Genomic DNA, 15096 nt, shown 5'->3' on the forward strand with positions numbered 1-15096 from the left:
CAGAAAAGGCATTATACCCATTTAATCTGCTTTTTTAAGTCATGCTCGATCAAATCAAATCTAGACGTGTAATCTGACAAAAGGTGCCAGGATACAAGACCTGCCATTGCTGATATATTGTCCTGTTTGAATGTTTTAAGCGTGGGTACTTTCTGATTATCTGGAAAAAGGATGGAAAAGCCAGTTGTGTTATGGTGGTTGTACGTAAGACCTTCTTCCATAAGCTAGAGCAGTTAGAGATGTTTTGGTGAAAGCTCTGTTTTACTACATTGTACATTATATTATGTGTTCACATGATCAGGATGCACACGCAGGATTTTGGAGCTAGGGCTCTTGCACCATGTATGTTCATATTGTGCTCCAAAAAAGGCCTCAGCAGAATCTGATAAGTTATGTGCACTGAATTTTATGATATGTTTCAACTTTCTTCACCATACACCTGTACAAGGAAGAATTTTCACAACCTATATATAATTGGCATAACCCTTAATTGGCAAAGTACCAAACTGTGTTAACATAAATCTGCAAAACTTTTTTCACATTTAAAAATGCAGTATGAAGTATGTTACCTTCTTTTAGCCTCACCTTAAATCCCTAACCTTCCTGAGAGAAGCAGACTGAGTAGAAGAATAAATCTTGCTATGCTGTCTGTTAGAGGTGCTTGACTCATAAGGCTGGATGAATTGCAAAACCTTGGGTTGGTAAAAAGGGGTAATACATTTTTGTATGTTATTTTAAATGAATGTAAACCCCTTTGAATAAATTAGATAAATCTGTACCACATCCCCAAGTAAGATTTTAGAAAGAAGGATGGGAGAGGCCTAATTCCCTATTTGGAGCAAAAGAATCTCCAGGGAGGGGGCCAAAAGTGGGATTATTAAAGTACTTAATAATAAACTGAGAATTTAGTTTTGTATGTCCCATAGTTTGGTTTTAACATGTAACGCAACTGTTTAAGCTAAATCCTTAACTTAAAATGACCTAAACCTTAACTCCAAGCCTAATTTATAGCTAAACTTTTTAAATCACATATTGCTATTGCTAATTAATATTTATTCCCTAAAGATTTTAAATAAAAAAGCAGCTCAATACTTAGTTTTAATCTGAATCTATATCCTGGAATCTTTTTTCCTTTGTTTTTATTGGGGGTGATACTCCATCATCAAAGACCACCGGAGGAAGATCAAAACCTTGCACTTTACCTATATACCTCTAAGAAATAAAGTCACATAAAAGATACTTGATGGCTATAATTGTAAGCCTACTATGAAAAAAACTAGTTGTCTGCCTAAAAAAATACACATACACATATGCTTATAATAGTGCCATGCTAAAGGTTTTAGCAATTCTAAGCAAATATATAAACAGTTACATTAATATTTGAATGTTTTATATGATGAAATTATTGAACCTGTTCATAGCACTTTTCTTGTTCACAATTACACAGCTGATTATGTGAAAATTGAATCTAGTTTGTCCACACTTAGGAAAGGATTTAAGTGGATCCAGTCTAAATAAATGTTTTAACGTACTTGCCTTCTCAACTTTATACTCCCATAGTGCCTTCACTACTCCTTCAATAAAAGTTATGTGCCAAAATAAAGAAAGTTATCTATACAGAGCAGGTATCAACCTTTACATTCTTCCCTAAATCTCAAGATGGAATTTATAGCTTTGGATCAAAGCATTATTTCTTACTCTAATAGACATTTGTTATCTGTTGAAAAAGATCCTAATTGCATCTCTGGAATATGGACAACTTTTTTTTTTCAAGAAAGAGTGAGTATAAAAGCAAATCAGATTACCCGCCAAAGACATACACAAGATTTGTAATGTGTATGGAAACTTGTTTTAAAACTCGTTCCTCTTTTGTTTTATGTGAAAGATAAAATTGGTATAACTGAATATGGTCATCAGGCTTCTGTACAACACTACTTTGTACCATTTCCATAAATAAAGGTGAATAATTACTTGACCTTTCTCTTCTTCCTTGAAGTAGGTAATTCCTTCTACTAGACTGAGTGGCACACATGTAATAATAATGTGTAAGAACTTCAGAAAAACTATCCAGGCTAAATTGGGAAATCCCCCTATAGGGCTAGTCCATGATAGTCAGTGACTGGTGACATGACATAGTTGGGAATAAGAACTGTGTGTGGGAGTTCCAAAATTAGGATGAGAACTGCGTCAAAAACTGTTTTTTTCTACATTTTAGGGTTTCAAAGAAAATAACTCTGCAGTTCCACTTTAAAACATAACCCTGCAATCAAAGTAACAAATCCTATATGGTCATTATGTAATAGCTGGCATGATCAGGAGCCATGAAATTGGTTCCCAACATTTGTACAGACCAGGAGCTGCTAAAGCCAATTCTTATGGTTAGAAAGGGCAATCAAATGCTTAGGAAAGATATTGTAGATTAAAAGGGCTTTATACTTTATATTCTACATTATTCTACATGTTTGGGGTGGGAAATGGTTAAAGAACTAGGAAGTGAGAATAAAAGGTAGTTACACGGTTCCAGGTAATAGATAGTGAAATGGGCTGTGGTTCGAGGGTTGAAAAGATGGGTGTTTAGGTTTATTAAAACCTAGGGAAAAAATAATATTGTCCAGGATATTGAGTTCTACTAGAAGCCTTACAAGTGACATACAGCCTGCAGATAAGCTCCATAAGTTGGGCCCATAAGTATTGTACAAACTCCCCCATTCTGTACACTGTACAACACATTGGCTACTCCATACCAATTCACCCTCTATCCTGTGCGCCAAGTTACGTTCTTTATACCAATGAATTCAACACAGTATTGTCATATTATTAAACAGGATTTATTTTTACCACTCGAACATGCAACAATTACCAATTCAATGAATACGAATACTTTTTTCAAGTCTTAAATAAAAGTCAAGTCTACATCTATTCATATGTTTAACTTGCATAATTGCAATTTTTTAGTGTTTTTGTTTTAGGGTGAAATAATTTAAATTACATCATTTATCTCGGAGTTTATATTGCATGTTCTTTATTTCACATATCTTAAACTAAAATGTCCCTTGCGTCTAAAGAGACATTTTTCAGGAAACAAAGCAATCCAAGTTGAGTATATAGGAGATAACTCTGTCATACAGGGAGTGCTCTAAACACCCTCCGCAGCCCATTATATGTGTTTCTAATTTATGTATCAGTGGGAATTCTTAGCAAGAGGCTCTTTATCTCCAGCATAACAGATTGCTAATAAAAATAAGATGAAATTCTACTTTCTTTTGTGTCTGGGGAGCATTTCACTGTTACAGCTTTCTGCATATAAGGTAGATTCCAGCAAGGTTAAGTAAGAATGTTTTCCAATGCAAGCAAAAAGCATTTACTTTCCTAGTTTTATTGGGAAATAAAACAATTCCTTTCAGGTCAGCTTCCTACAATACTTGGATGTTAGCACATTGGTGTAAATCTTTACCTTGTTCTGTACTGTAAATACCAGGTTAAGCTGTGCCGGTGTCCTGAAAACATAATCTACCCCGTTGAGATGTCCAACCTTCAACACTAAAAATGCTGACGAAATTACCTACCTTGTTAAAGTGTCCCACCTGCATAACCACCCCTTCTAGTGCTAAAACCTAACCCCTTTCTTTCTGGTTTATAAAGCTTAAAACCGCTCCCCCCAATGCCTGCCTGGTACCTAGGAGTCAATCCCCCTTAGTGGTTTCTAACTTTAACTTTTGCAATCCTACTGCCTAACCAGAAGCTAACCTACCTAACTCTAACCTTAAACATTATCCTTCAAGATAACTGCCAAAATCCAACCTACTAGGTAGGACAGTTTGACATGTTGGCCATTAATGGAACACCAGTCCACGTTGTAGGATCTTAAAGTGGAGTGGTCTACAATCAATTAAGTCATACTCTTCATCCTTTTACACAACGACTGTAACACACTTTACAAATATCTCAAAGTTTACATTCTCGGTGAAGAAAATACAGGTAAACTGGATGACATGTTTCATACCTCTAGTTTTACATAATGCTCTTTGTAGACTTGAGGGAGTTGTAAGCCAATAAAAATAGCATGAGAACAAGGATTCTAACATGCCCCTGCTACAAAATAATGCCATTGGGTTAGTTTCACAGAAGGGATATTAATGACTTTTTGTAGTTATGCAGCAAATGATAACTGGCCATAGATTAAAATGTAAATTCAAGCTTAGAGTAGCAAATATACATGAATCAATGTTTATAAATGTAAAATTCATCTAGAATTTCCTCCCAAAGGATGCTTTTAAAAGGTAAGCTAACTTTGATTAAAGTTTATAGAGCGGGTAGCTGTTCAACCCAATCCATTGGTCCAATACATTTTTGCTGCATATTATCATAGAACACCCCCTCTTCCATCAACTTGTAAACTGGTGGTAAAAAGGGTTTCCGACTAGTTTCCTACAGTTCCCAGTTATACTTTACGAGCGGACTTCATGAGTTCCTGACCTTTGGTTAGAGAGTTAGTAAATCAATAAGAACATAAAAAGTTCAATCAGGGATTCAGCACTTTCATACATAATAGAGGACATTAAATACATACATAGGGGACATGCTGCATTTCAGGTTGCAGTGAATTCCCACACTGATATTAATTAACAGAACAGATAACTCCTATTGTGTAATTACAAAGAATGCTCCATATTCAGAAAGTATGAACAGAAAATCCATACTTACATTAACAATTGAGGAAGCATGCTGGAATGCTAATTTACCTGAATATACTAAATAAATAAATACTTATAAATAACAAATGAACCTATTTAATAGGGTATAAAAGATTTGTTGATGTCCCCACCATCACGTTTGTGTGTCTGCCAATACAGGTAAATTCCCAGTTCAGACAGGCCAGTTTGCTCATGTCTAGCAGTCTCATTCTTCTGATAAATTAGATAAATCAGAATTTGTTATGTTCACTTGTTGGCAGAAGTGCTGCACATTAAATTCACAACTTTATCTGTACTGTGTTTACAGCATATGTTTATATCATCAGCGATGAATTTGACTTTTGTTGCTCAGAGATAAGAGTGTGATCTTTTTGTCTATCTTACATTTCATACATTTTGTAGCTGGAGAAAATCTTTGTCTTGAGCCCTGGGAAAAGTAAAGTATACAATCTTATCCTTATATAGCTCAGCAGGATGCTAGTAGCATACAAAATGTGTGAATTACAGTTATGGCACATGGGGCCAGCAGATAAATATGAAGATCATTTTTATTATATACCATATGTAAAAACAAAAAGCAGTAAAGAGATTTAATGCTGAACAGAAAGTTTAGACAAACAGGATATGTCTAGCTAAGCAGTCTTAAAGGAGACTTAATTTACATGTTGAAATGTAATATATAAGGCATAATAATATATATTATTGCAGAGCTGTAAAACTTGTAAAAAAAAAATATTTATCTGGTATTATATTGAAAAATGAAGATTTTGCCACCTTTTTTACATAGGGGAACCCCTTGAAATAACTTTTTTTAGGTTTTCCACGAACCCCTGCTAAAATTACTATATCCACAACCCCCATTTCTTAGCATGGTGGTCATTTGGAGAAATGCCTCTTACAATTAGCAAAAACGATCATTGGTGTCAGTGGTAACTGACCTAAGAGTTAGAAAATGTTCATTGCTCAAGGAACCCCTAACAAACCCTGGAGGAAAACACTGCACTAAGGCAATCAGATGTTATTTTTATTTTACATGTGATGACAAGGAGCATGCTGATAAAAGGAGAGAGCAGACAGATGACCTCTTCAGTTTGCCACTGCTCTTTCATTTTCTTGTCAGCAGGCTGGTGGCAACCACTAATATTTGTAGGCTTTATTATGTATCAAACTTTTGTGGTTTTATAAAACTGCTGTTTACCATTAAAATTTGTCCACTGGAATCAAGCAGGCAGGTATCTACTGAAGAACAAGACACCAACAAAATATCTGCCAGTCATTTAGAAAGTTAGATTAGACGATAACAAAATCATTTTTCCCCTCTTTACCCACTTGTTTCCCCTTATCAGGGGATTGAAAGATCTGTACAGTATTAGATAATATGTACTTTTAAAAAGGAAATTAGTTTTGTTTCTTTGTGAGTTCTCTGTCTGTTGCTGATGAGTCAGCCTGATATTAACAGTTTTTTATGGTTTTGTTAGACATTCCATTGAATATTACTAATCTAAACAATGCATGATGGAAATGAGTTATTATGTTTTCTTTTTGCTTTTACAGTGAATTGTCATGCGGGACAGACTTTAGATATGAATCACAAGGCCCAGTCACCAGGTAGTCCAGTCCACATAATGACTTTATATCAGTACAGCACTGGCCATCTTTTAAAAGGCCAAATACAGACACACTTCACATTGGCATGCTTCCACTACATTCCTGCCAATCCATCTCCTGAAGTTGTGACATTCTATGATATGCTACAGACGTCATGGCTAAAGAAGTATTGTGATTATAGTATACCTTGTGGTTTACAATGTTATTTCCTTATCATTCCAAACACCATTTGTTCACTCTTAGCTGTCCATGTATGCATAACTTCCTGAAATCGATGGGCTATACAGAAAATATATGATTGTAGTAAAGGGGGTTTCTATATGCATTTCAACTCACTTCATGGACTTTTTAACTTTAATTTTTTTCTCCTGGCTGTAGTGAATAATTTTGGCATTCAATCCCTAATTCAAATCGATCAAACCACATGCAAAGTAAATGATACTAACAGTAGTAGTAGTAGTAATCACTTTTTTACCTACCTTTCCCTATATTGATGGTTCTTTATTTTTTCTATATAAAACAAATTATTATGGTATAAAAAAAGAAGAAAATGAAAAATATTATTTTCAGATACTGGAAAAAAATAAGAATGGTAATGAAAAACTCAAACATTCTTGTGAATTTATGCTAATAAATGGTAGTTAGGGTATATTTACCAAGAATACACACACACTATGGTAAGATTGTATGTTGGATATAGAGTTGTGGTTGTTCATAGTTGAATAATCCTGAGATTTTTTTACTCATATTCCACTCCTAAGTATATCCTTCTATACCCAGGCAACTAAAGGACGCATTATTCAAATACATTCCTGGTGAATTGGTGATCCATTGTTGCCTTGCGTACATTAAGCTGATTAACCTGGTGTGTGACCTTGGAGAGCATGTCTCAAATAATCCAACAGGACCACCAGGGTTGCAGCTCTTTAACAAGTGTGGCTGCCCTTCCAGTCCTGCCGTGCATATCACACCAAATTCCGGCTTGTTTTTCCTCAAAGTGACAGTTCAGTGTGAATGTTAATGCTGATATAAACTTCTATAGCCCATCCAGTAATATCACTATAAAGCACAGCATGTGTATTTTGCTCTGATTCTTCAGTCTGGTCTTTTACAGAGTCTCAAGATGCTGTTTAAATAAACTTTAGTAGTTGCAAAGTCAATTTTTAGCAGCCTGATATGTTTGTACTTCCCTGTTGAATGTTAACAGCTTTCTCCGCTCCATGCTGCAATCCTGGCAGGTTGTTCTGCGCAATGATATTTATTTTTCCAGTATGTTTCTGGAGCTATAACATTTATTTTGTTTTCCGTTGCGTTGTAGCTTTTGTCTGGTATCACTTAATTTGCCCTTTTATGATCACAGTACTAAATATGTTTAATAGATTTGCTTAGAATTTTGCTTAGATTTTCATGTGGTGGGTTCAAGAAAATGGAGTAGAGGTGAAGTCACAGTTGGTCATGAGAAAAATAGCAATGTTTATTTTCCTTAATACTTTCCTAATCTTGCCTGGATTGATAAAATGATTCTTGGAGCTACAAAAAAATATGCAACTTAAGCAATGAATCAGCAATACAGTAAATCATCATAAGTTACATGTTTAACATATAATACGCCATGTTTTATTAAAAGGTTTTGGGTTTTGAGACATTCTGACTTTAATTCTAACATCCCTGTTTGCTTGTTTCATTTTATATACCTCAAATGATGAGGAATTTGCATGGCTCCCCAAATGCGATGTAAACTTGTATTTTAATGAGAAAATAAATTGACCATTTTATTGACTCATTCACAAAATGAGTTTGGAACTCCTTGGTTTTACCCATTGCCCTAAATGTTCTGTCCTTGTCTCACAGTGGTTTTCTTGCATTGCTGATATCACATGGATTTTCTGTTGAGACTGTAATTAGTCTTTTCGATATTCATTACACACTCACCAATCACTGTTAGCATCAATAATACATACAGCCATTGCTGGAGTAAGTAAATATAAACAGCAAGTGACTGCAAAAGTAAATAATGGGGGCTCAGTGGTTACCAATCTAACCTTTGCAGCACTAGGTGCGAGGTTGGAATCTCAGCCAGGACACTATCTGCATAGAGTTAGCAGGTTCTTCCCGTGTTTACGTGGGTTTCCTCTCACATTCCAAAAAAACATTCAGTTAGGTTAACTTGCTTCTCCCCAAAACTGACCTTAGATTGTATTAAAGACATATGACTATGGTACGGACATTAGATTGTGAGCTCCTTTGAGGGACAGCTAGTGACATGACTATGAACTTTGTACAACGCTGCGTAATATGTCAGCGCTATATAAATACTGTGTAATAATAATAGTAAAGATATACCAGGTAGCTCAGTATTTACTGACACATCTGACAATGCCACCGTTTGTACCATTTCTGCAGAGAAGACAGGGCAAAGAGGAGATTTGTTCAGTAAAGACACCATCTGTATGTTATCATTATACATGCTGAAGCTTTTCGTCATGACTTGTCATAGTGCTGTTTTTTTAACATGACCTATTATAAATCTTGTGTTAAATTCTATAAAACGGTGACCTAGATCTTCCACATTATTTTAACTTAGATATTGTGGACGTTGGAACCAACAAAAAGATTAATGGCCATTTTTATAGTTTTGTCCTGTCCTTTGGTGAAGTTCTCAGGGATGGAGTAAAGAAGTCTCAGAGGTGGTATAACTGACCCCATCCATATTTCTGGGGCCAAAAGTTTCCTGTGCCTACCTGCTGAGATGTATGGTTTATGAGGCTTCCTGCTGATAGCATATGTTTTGTATTTATTCCCTACAATATTTTATTACTGCAGAAAATAACTTTTTGACATTTTTTAATGCCTTCAATCCACTGTACCTCACTTTTACTAGGAGTTATCTTGTAATTTGAATTGTCAATATGACCTGTCATAAGCCTTTATTTCAAATAAGTATATTGTAAAAAAAAAATGTATAACAAGATATCAATATGACATATGGATTTTAGACTCTAACTTTCTACAATTTACCTGTTGTTCCCCAAAGTTCTAATTTGATAGACTTCCTTACTGATCTAAGGTGGGGGGCAAGGGAGAGTGGGACTAAGCCTGACTTTTACAAGAACTGCTGAGATTAACATAGCCAATATTATCACATGCATTTGTTCCCTATACTTATCTGGAAATCGTAATATGTTGGCGCTGTTTATTATTATTAATATTAATAATAATAATAATAATAATCATCATTAGTCATGTGGTTCCCATTAAAAAAGAATATTGCTTGCTCAGTTTAAACTGTCCAAATTCTGTTCATATCACTGACAGTTGTGAACACCTAAAATGCCTCTCCTTCTTTATGCTTTATTTGCACTTCCCCTGACAAGGATCCCTTCTACAGAAAGTATCCTGTTTATGGAATAATTGCCATTCATCTTGTATTTGTGTTTGCTCCTTATTTTTTAATATCATTCAATCCCCATGTTCTCTGTTTTGTCTTAATTAAAAATTATAACTAAAAAAATAATTGCAGCTCTAGCCTAATTGGGTTTGAATTTTTCGATTGCGGTATTTTTTGCATACATATGTAAAACTCAACAACTCAACTCAACACAAGATTTCAAATATTCAATTACATGTGGTTGTGATTCTCTCGCTAACTACCCCCAGTATAGGGATGGATCAACCCTCTGTGGACCCTTAAAGCCTAGTTATGTTCTGAACATTCACAAGCATGATTTATAAGTCAATTCTCACAACACTACAGAAAAAGGTAGTAACTTTCCTTTGGGGCCTGCCTATGAAATTTGTTGTTTCAGTGGGTTGCTCAACTTGTTTAACTCCCCAATGGAATCTCTATTGCAGTGAGGTGCCATGAAATATACTATTGTACGGACTGTATTGGATTCTGACCTTTTCACCTTTTATAAAATTACATCGCTGTTGAAGGTTGCTTCTCTGATGATTTAACTATAATATACATAATGTCAGATTGGATCCAGACAGCTTAATATTCAGGCTTGCATTACCCAAAGCTGATTACAATGCAGTGCAAGTCAATAAATTAAAATGTCAATATTTTAAAGGCTTCACCAGCTGGTGTCTCCTAAAACACAACTGACCCGGCACACCAAATGTATTCTTCATTTGTATGTTATTTATAGTTTATGTTTTAAAATCTGCAACATATTAAATTGTCTATTTGCTTGTTATATACTTGACAATGCAACTTCTGTGAACATAGACTTTGTCCTTCCTCTTCCATCATTACCTTTTAACTGACCTTTCTTTTTCCTGTATATCTCCTATATTTTTCTCTTTCGTTCTTGCTTGCTTAAATATACATATTTATATATAAAATATAGACATGCATTTTGCAAGTTAAAGTGTTTAGTAATGAAATTAGTAATGGTTGGAAATTTGGGCAAAGAATAGAAAAGAATTGTTGAAGATGTTGCAAACTCATGTCTACAGGCAACATTGGATAACCCAATCCAACAAATATAGAGGAAAATATGGACCCTTAATTTGGCCATAGACACCAGTGGGAGATCTGATGTAGTATCACCATCCACCAGCATCAGCCATTTTTACCAATATGAATACTTTTAACAGCCCTATAATACCTTGAATTCTCATAATTATTTGTTATTTATTTTATTAACCTCTAATGACAATTTTACCAAAAAAATTTTGGCCAGCTGTATTTGCAGGATGATTGTTCATATTAGGTAGAGATAAGGATGCTGCCATTCTATGCCTAGGGGCACCTTATGTTTTAGAATGGTCACTATTATGAAAGAGATGTATGGTAACTGTTAACAGTTGTAATTCCCAAATCAATTCCCCAAATGCATGTCCAGAAGGTCCAACCTTGCATGTGTATGTAACCACAAAAGTATTCAGGCGTTCCCAAATGCCCCCTAATATCTTCAGGAGCAAGTTAACATCAATGGTGTTTTAACAATTAAGTAGTAAATTTTAGTACAGGAAGCCTATGCCTTTCTCAAACCACCAATGATGTCTAGGGTTATATAGAGATACAAATTACCATTTCAGAACATTTTACTGTCAGGTTTGTTGCACTCAGTTGTGCTATATACATCCATTATCTTTTTCCATCAAGTGATTAGGAAATTGAAGTTAACACTAGTTCTTTGGGCTGTGTGAACTTGCCTTGTTCTATCATGTACAATCAGACCTTCAGATGATCATTTCGAGGCTGATGTTTACTAGGGAGCACATATCACACAAATTCTCCTAATGTAGTTTATGTTGTCTTGACTAATTTGTGTTGGACCAGTAAAGGGCAATAGGATTTAGCTGAACTTCTTTCAAATGTCTTAAAAACCCACCAAATGTTTGTAGTTGCCCTATACCTATTACATCATTCAGATCATGCAAAAATCATAGCAATACCATTACTGTACTCTATTTCTAATTATTGTGTTTGTTACATTCTATTGAGTATGGAGTAGGAGGGTGTCATTGTCCTTGAGCAGTGCCGCTGTTTTATTGTTTACAGTCAACCATGTAATTCAAGTGACATTTCTCAATGTCTCCACTCTTCAACTGAAAGGTGACCCCATGAAGGGTGCACACTGTTGTTTGACAGTCTGCTAAATCAGCACCTGTCCGTTTATATGTTGTGCTAATTGGTTATCTAGGCGGGCTGCTGTTTTATCATGGTAACATAGCAGGACTGTATCACCTCTTGGATGAACCCATTAACTTTCTCAATAGAAATTAAATCATAAAGTAAAATATTCTTTCAATAAATAAATTGCTGTAAATTATCAGACAATATCAGAAAGATTATTTTGTAGATACAGTTGTTTAACCTGTGGGTAAACATTATTATATATGTTTCATATTGTGTTGTTTTAATGACATAAAATACATTTTAATACCTTGCAGGATTACCATTATCTTTTGAACACTATCATGCATTGGTGGCAACTTAAGATTGTTACATTGTGGCATTTCCCCACTTCTGTGTATGCAAAATTTTACTGCCTCTTTTGTCTTGTTCAAATTAGATATTTCGTACATGAAGTTTTGTCTTTTCCAAAAGTCTTACATATGGTGGCCAAAAGTTTCTAAGTGCATAATAGAACACTGATTTGCCAGAATGGGTATTGCATTTATGACTGTATCTTTCTGATGCTGCCAATGCTAACATTTGTATAAAACCCACAACCAAGTTTGTTCTTTATTACAATCTAATTGTAAAATTTTAAATGCATACAAACTGTTTTTTGCCTACCTGTACATCTTCAGATTCTTATTTTACAATACCTGTGGGATTTAAACTATCATTGAATACTTAGGTAGGGTACAGGTTAATAGTATGTGTTTAGTAGCAAATCTGTAAGCCAAGGAGAGCAGCAGTGACTATACCTCTGTATGATATTATGTTTGAATACATTGGTCTTTCTATATGCTATTTATTTAGTTTAGTTATTTAAAGTAGGTTTAAAGCCAATATACAGCAAGATCTGTGCTCTGGGGGCAATACTAATAAATCTAAAATGTATTTTAAATGAATGTGGATGTGAGAAAAGGAAGAAAGAAGATGCTCTATCCTTCTGAGGAATGAAAGAAAGCTTGCTGGGGATCTGAGAATATAGGAAGGAAGGAAAGAGCTTGGTTTAAGCAGGGGGTACAAAACAGCAGGAAGAGGTCCTGAGATAATGATCTGCAATGCACATGCCATATGAGACTTCAAGTATTTGTATAGCTAAACAGCAATGAGAATATTTCCTTTGTTTATAATGTGCCGAAGTTTCCATAAGAACAAAGATTACTTATGATGCATTATTTGATAATGGGACTACCATTTCTTGAGTTGCCAGGAAAATAGGAATATGACGTAAATTGCTATTAGGCAAGGTTGTGCCAATGGAACCTGGCTCCCATTTCTTTGTCAAATAAGTGTTTATTATATGATACCAGGGCAGAATTACTAGTAGTACAGTATGAGGATCTCATTTGTTGTATTGATTTGTTTGCATTATTATAAATATTTAGGATATTTCTGCTTACCAGTGCTTAGTTTTCTTATTTTAGGCTAAAACATTTTCACCAAGTACAGATTTGTCTAGCTTCTTTTGCCAGAAATAAAGTTGTTGTACTTGTCACCCCCATGAGCTGGACTGACAGCAAAAACAATAATATCTTTTTTCTGATACTCTTCCCATCACATGAAGAAAGGCTTAACTGATAACCATGACTTTCTTCTTAGTACAGTGAAGGATTGATCCACCCCTTACCTGTACACTTTTACTCACCTTATTTACCCCTCTTCCAGACCCCTCCACTTCGTTCTGGCCTGATCAGTCTCAGCCTATTATTAATATTATTAACCAGTATTTATATAGCGCCGCCATATTATGCAGCGCTATACAAAAAATAGGGATTGCATATTGACAGATATAGAGAGTGACACAGGAAGAGGAGAAGACGCTGCCCAAAAGAGTTTACAATCAAAGAGGTGGCTATGTTGTCATAACATACAATAACATGCAGGGTGAGCAATCCTGCATTGTAAGCGAGGATACGAAGGATGCACTTACAACCCAGAGCTTTGGATGAAAAAGCAGAGCAGTGGTGGCTGGAGGGAGGAAGGAAAGTAAAAGTGCTTTGCAAGGGTACTCTAGAAGAATGAGCATGTGACATGTGATGGAGGAGCCCCATTGGAGGGGTTATTGTGACATTCGTCCAAACTAAAGAATTCTGCCAAGTATGTGTGTCAGGTAAACAAACATTTATATATCTTTTACTAAAAACACATTAGTTTATAATACATTTCTGTAAATCTCTTTTTGATGCAGCAAGCAGTAAAGCCATAGAACATGTTCACAAGTGCATTCACTAGATCTCACAAAAGGAATAAAACCATTACTGACATATCATGAGTTCACCTATGCACACAGATTAGAGCGTAGCTTGCCTCTTTGTTAATTTGTGGAGCAGCAGATGCTGATCCATCACTTTCCGAGTTTACTGATCCACTGATGGAGATTTACATACCACAGATGGGAGAAAATGTGCTAAAAAAGCCTTGCTTCACAAGGGCATGCACTGGGGAATACAGCTGGATTATGGAAATAGACTTTTTACAAAGATGAGGCTTGCATCCTGCTGCTTTGGAATATGGGGCGGAAATGCTGACAGTTCCAGTAAACCAGTAGAAGATGCTCCATATGCATAACCTGATTTTAGAAAGCCTAATGGGAGGATAGCTGTCCTTTGCCACTCTTGTGTATTTATTTGTTTTTTTATACTTTTTTTTTACCTTTTAAGAACTGCTGATATTCTCTATTAGCTGAAACAGTAACTATTTCATGTTTGCCATAATTTTATTCAAGTTGACACTTCTAGGGTAGCAGGACTTAATTAATTTAATCTGACTTTTGAGTCAACTTGGATTTAATGATGATCAATGATTTTGAGAAGCTGATGCTAATTAAACTTTGACACCATTTGTGTTACCATAGTGAGAAACACAGACAGTAGATTTTTAAATATTGTCAAGAACACATTGATAGAACAAAAGTAACTTGTGAAAGTTTAGCGAAGACTTTAATAAGCCTGGTAATGCTTTCTATCACCCTTTTAATATGACGTTTTCCTGGCAAAATGCAATTTACACTGCAATAAGATAGAACATGTTGTGTATTAAAAGAATTAAGGGAATGGTGTTTCACAAGATGCTTTAGTTCTCTCAAAAGATCAAATTAAACACTGAACACAGTTTTTTAATCATAAATTTCTAGTAAATCGGATGCAAAGCTTGCTTAGGCAG

The sequence above is a fragment of the Pyxicephalus adspersus genome, chromosome 1 (assembly GCF_032062135.1).
Source record: "Pyxicephalus adspersus chromosome 1, UCB_Pads_2.0, whole genome shotgun sequence".
NCBI classification, from domain to species: Eukaryota; Metazoa; Chordata; class Amphibia; order Anura; family Pyxicephalidae; genus Pyxicephalus; species Pyxicephalus adspersus.